This window comes from Triticum aestivum, chromosome 2A, assembly GCF_018294505.1.
Source record: "Triticum aestivum cultivar Chinese Spring chromosome 2A, IWGSC CS RefSeq v2.1, whole genome shotgun sequence".
NCBI classification, from domain to species: domain Eukaryota; kingdom Viridiplantae; phylum Streptophyta; class Magnoliopsida; order Poales; family Poaceae; genus Triticum; species Triticum aestivum.
In genome coordinates, this window is record NC_057797.1 from 242,650,475 (window position 1) to 242,656,243 (window position 5,769).

The 5,769-nt window shown below is 43.6% G+C and overlaps 1 long non-coding RNA gene across 1 annotated transcript; it reads right to left on the reverse strand.

Annotated features, from left to right (window-relative positions):
* Nucleotides 1-3,762: 3,762 nt before the first annotated feature.
* LOC123188475 (uncharacterized) lies at nt 3,763-5,562 on the reverse strand. Its single transcript, XR_006494695.1, has 2 exons — nt 4,870-5,562; nt 3,763-4,185 (listed from the first exon to the last, which is right to left on the reverse strand). It is a non-coding gene; the product is annotated as an uncharacterized lncRNA (long non-coding RNA).
* Between the last annotated feature and the right edge of the window lie 207 nt (nt 5,563-5,769).

Below are 5,769 nucleotides of genomic sequence, written 5' to 3' on the forward strand. Positions count from 1 at the left end.
CATTGCTGAGAAAACATTTTGCCATTCTATATTGCCTATTCTCTTCAACTCCACTCAATAATTATTTTCCTCTGTCTGTATCTTGAGCTACATTATGCTTGCTTGTGTCTCTCAAGGACCATACTAATTTGACTCATATTCATGAAGAAACCCTTGGAAATTGATGTCAAAGGGGGAGAGAAAGATCTTCTCTAATATAGAGAGAGAGCACATCAAAGCTTACTCTTACAAAACTCTTCTAAAAAAGAAAGAAAGATGCAATGTCATAAGAGGAGACAAGTCACATGTCTTTAAGAGGGGAAAGACATGTTGGTATTTATTATGTTGAGATATTTTGGATCTCATTTCATTTCTACTCTGATTTATGTATTTCTGCTCTGATTTTATCTCACCCTACCTTCTCCCATTACCCAATGTTAGATTCAGGGGGAAAAAGAGTCCATGTTTTAAGGGGAGAAAAATCCTTAGTGCTTATTGCAAATCTTTAAATCCTTGGGACATGTCTATATCTGAACAAAGTACTCGCTCTGTGGTACTCACCTATTACATGTCGTCCCAGTCTTGGTATCTTTATGGATCTTGGAATCTTTCTTGTTTGGAGTGTTCTTGTGTTACCTAACCTTGTTTTCTTAAGTTTACTCCTTCAAAAGGCAGCTCAAGAACCACAAGGTAAGAATATGCATCACACTCATATGCATGATGATCTCTTACTTTTGCACATATTATTTGCAAGAGGGATTCATGAACATGAAGGTACATCATTTAACTATTTTTTTTGCTTTGATGCATATACCCAAGATACATGTAACTCATTGCCTACTCTGTCGTGCTATGCATTCACATGTTCTTCTATCCTATTTTCACATGACTGCATACATGTAGGGGGAGTATATGTATGTTACATGTTATTGCAAAGCTTTACTTACTACTCTTCATATCATTTCCTTAAAGTTTTGATGTATGTTGTCATCAATTGCCAAAAAGGGAGAGACTGAAAGCACAAGTGCTTCCTGGGTGATTTTGGTAATTAACGTCAACATATCTCTTGTTCGACTAATGGTTTTATCTAGTATATTTCAGACAAGGTCAACAATGGTGTGGCAAGGACAAGAAGATATGAAACCCCTTCAAAATGCTAAGGACAAAGATTGGCAAAAGCTCAAGACTCTTCGTTCATATTTTAGTGATCCAAAATCACATTGAGTCCATAAGAAAGCCAATAATATTAAAAGGGGATGAGGTGTTGCTTAATGGTCAACTTGCTCAAGTGCTTAGTGATATTGCTCCAAAACCCTCAGCCACTTTCTCCATCCAAATATGTCAAACCCCTAATATCCAACTTGGCCCCACCGATTCTTTCTATCCGGAGCCACCGAGTTCATATGACATAGCCACTGTCAGAAACCCTAACAGTTCGGTCTCACCAATACAGATCTCGGTCTCACCGAGATGGCCTTGTCAACTCTCTGTTATCAGTTGCAATTATTTCGTTCTCACCGAAATTGCAATCGGTCTCATCGAGATGGCTTGACCAACTCTCTATTGCCTTATTGCTTCACTTCGGTCTAACCGAGCTGATGCAATCGGTGCCATCGAGACGCGGTTTACCCTAAGCCCTAGCACATCGGTCCCACCGAGATTCCTAGCGTTCACATTTTTGAACTGATCGGTGCCACCTAGTTTAACTATTTGGTGCCACCGCGATGAGTCAAATGTGTGTAATGGTTGGATTTTGCGTGGAGGCTATATATACCCCTCCACACCCATCTCCATTTGTGAGAGAACCATCAGAACGTGCCTACACTTCCACCATTCATTTTCTGAGAGAGAACCGCCTACTCATGATCAAGAGATTCCATTCCTACCATTTGAACCTTGATTTCTAGCCTTTCCCAAGTTGATTTCCACTCAAATCCCTCTTCCACCATACCCAAATCTGAGAGAGTGAGTCAAGTGTTGGGGAGACTATCATTTGAAGCACAAGAGCAATGAGTTCATTATCAACACATCGTTTATTATCTTTTGAAGAGTGGTGTCTCTTAGATTGGTTGGGTGTTGCTTGGGAGCCTCCATCGTGATGTGGAGTTGAACCAAGAAGTTTGTAAGAGCAAGGAGATCGCCTACTTCATGAAGATCTAGCCGAGTGAGGCAAGTCCTTCATGGACGATGGACATGGTGGGATAGACAAGGTTGCTTCTTCATGAACCCTTCATAAATGGAGCCCTCCGTGGACTCGCGCAACCGTTACCCTTCGTGAGTTGAAGTCTCCATCAACGTGGACATACGATAGCACCACCTATCGGAACCATGCCAAAAATTCTCCGCGTCTCCATTGTGTTTGCACACTCCAATTCCATCCCTCTACTTTCTTGCAATTTGCATGTTTTACCCTTTCCGATGCCTATACTCTTGTCATGCTTGCTTGAAATGTATTGTGAGTGCTTTAACATGTGTTAAACTCAATCTTAACTTGAAGAAATTAAAAACTGTCATTTTTGCTTGTTAAGGGTCTAATCACCCCCCCCCCTCTAGACCCCTCTTCTCTATCCTTCCAATAGTCATCCTCATGGACCTACCTTCGTCTCCCTGAGTGCCAAGTATACTGATGACACAAGAATGTGCAAGAGCTATCGAGACCAAGGTGACATGTCTCCTTAATGAGTTGCCGTATGATCCACATGAGACATGGCTACTACCTCAATTCGAAATGTTATGTGTACTTAGGTACCAAGCAGACCCTCTCGAAGATGCTCGGGATCACAGACAAGTCTCCAAGTACACAGATGAAGGAGCACGACGAGAGAAACCGTTGCAAGTCTATAGCGGCTGGACATCTGGCCCTTGGCCTGGATATTCAGCGCCTGGAGGCCGCGGCCTTAGCAGTAGAAGAGCTACATGGCTCGGACATCCGACCCAACGACCCCGGACATCCGGCCCGATGCCAATAGAGGCCACTCGAGCCTAGACCATCACCAGGCTGGACATCTGGCCCCAGCCCCGCACATCCGGCCCGACGGGAGCCACGGGACATCCGGCACCTGCGCGTGCCAAAACTGGCCAAGAGGTCATGTATCCCCTCTTTCCCCTCATATCTCGTGGACTACTACATAAGGACCTATCCCTCCTCCTAGCTAGGGTTAGCAAAGGTTAGAGCTCATTTGAGATAAAGATTTGCTCATCCACTTACCACTCCCATGGAGTTCAAGACCTCCATGTGAGAAGATCCCCCAAGTGGATTCAAGACCCCTTCATGAGAAGATCCTCCTAGGATTCAAGACCTCTCTCCTTCAGGGATCCTCTTGTGTTGACTTTGGATCGTTGTATCTCCTCTTTGCGTATGTGGATTTAGCATACTAGATAATACCCCGCGCGTTGCTGCGGTAATTTATAGCATTAATTAAGAGTAAGTTTTCTGGAGCAAAAGGTAATGAAATCATGAAAAATATATTTATTTTAACTTTTCGCAGAATGATATTAAAAGTTAAGATTACTACCATAGTTTGATCAGATTTTTGTCATAATAAGTTTAGATAAATATGTTGAGCAAGAAACAAAGAGACTCCGCGCTAATTTAAGATCCTTTTGTGGTGCTAATGCGTCCAAACAGTAATTAGCTTGCATTGCCCAGCTTGGTCCATTTTTTACCGAAAGAATAACCAAAGGTATGAGAAATGACATTGCTTCTGACTATGACAACACACAAACTCTATTTTTATTGCATCTTGTTTAAGAGGATGCAAACCAACATAGAACAATAAAACAGAAGGACAGTCAAAACAGGTTATGTTTGATCCTCTCAGCAAGGAAATGTACACATTTAGGCTCAAGTTGTGATTTACATCAGAAAAATCAAATAGTGATATTCAAACTACAGAAAAGGGCTATTCATTACTAAGATCTAAATTCAACATTTTGATTGAATAATTGGCAAGCCACTATTTAATTAGACACTTACATTTACCAGGTGAAGCTTTAGGTTTGAACAGATAATATCCATGTGCTTAATTTAGAGAAGACTGTTTTATTGTAAGTACACATGCATGGTTGAACACTGAACATCAATTCCGATTCTAGTATAGATAAAAAAATCGTATCACCTGCCAACAAAGCAGAAACACACCAGCACCCTTATTTGCCATCACATTAGTATATCCAGGGAGTATGCTGGAGAAACTTCACTCTGCACTGCAATAGGACACCGAGTAACTCAATATGTTATCAGGAAGTGCATTCAGCTAAACAAAGACATCTAGAATGAGACGTATCCAAAAGAAACTGCATTTTCCGCTTCAATAGGACATCAAAGTAACTCAAGGCAAGCATGTACAATTATCTTCAGTCCCGGAGAGAATTCAAGTATGTTCATAAGAGTCACTTCATATTTCGTTTCATTTATGCAAGTAGATGAATAAAATCATGCAGTAGGGGAAGAACACAAATCTCAATCAAAATATTGTATCACTCGGGTGTTAGATCCATCCCATGCCGTTCAGTGGAATAGGACTACGTGCCAGGGAACAACATACCTAAAAATGAACTTGAATATGCTCTAACCATACAAAACAACCAGAGAAAAGGATTAAAATACCAATAAGATCTGTACTAAACTAACATGAGAGAGAGTGAGAGAGATATGCAGGATGGTAGTTGGGCATAGTTGATACTTGATAGTATGGACCATGACTGCAGCTATTCGTACTAAACTAATTAACATGAGAGGTAGAGAAGCCTGCCGGACTTGCTGCAATGGAGGAGACGGCTGGAGACGAACAAACCTTCCTACAACGCATAAATTAGAGATTCCAACCAAGCTAACTCAAAAACTTGTTCAGACCTAAGGATATGAATTAAGGAAGGAGAGCCCCCCACCTCTGGCCGAGGTGATGTTGGAGGAGGATGTCAGCGGTGGCAAGTGTGCCTCGCTGGGTGCCAGATTCGATGCCGGGGCGTGAGTCTTGGGCCCGCGGAGCCCACACCTTAACGCCGGCGAGGTCAGCTGATCCACCGCGATGCAGCCGCCGGCCTGATTGGCGGGCACCCCGACGTAGCCTCGCGTCCCCGGCCGCTGGATCCGTGGCATGATGCGCATGAGGGAGCGGATGTTGCAGCGCAGTTCTCTACTGGGGTGTGATCTGGTGCAACTGAGCTGGTCCTCCGATACAGTTCGGCCGTGCGACGGTGTCAATCATTGGACTCCGGGTCAGCATCTCGCGGTTCTCCGGTGGGGATGGCCCGCGAAGGTTTGGCTGGCGGCGGCGCGAAACGGCAGTTCCGTCATCTTTGTGGGTGACTTGTTATAGTTGAGGCAGAGAGTATTGATTGAGGGGAGACGAACCGAACCACTATCAAAGAATCAATGCGAGGATTTGTTTAGATGAGTGGACCTAGGAGAGGAAGAGGGGGAAATAATGGAGGAGACGAAGGCCCAGTTCTTTTGCCAGAATCTCGAGATTCTCTCAGAATCCGATCCCTACCAGCTTCTCACAGAATCCTTAAGCCTCATTTGTTTTACAATCTTATTTAATTAGACCCTAACTAGATAGGATTGTAAAACAAATGGGGCTCAAGGATTCTGGGAGAAGCTGGGTAGGGGTCGGATTCTGGGAGAATCCCCAGATTCTGGCAAACGAATTGAGCCGAATAGAGCCAGTGTGCGTGTCCTCGAGCCAATAACGCCTCGGTGGAAATAAAATATATTGGTTGCGAATTTTAGTTTGCTGAGGTGGCCGGCCCACCGATCCTGCTTGTGAGACCATCCTGGGTCCTGGG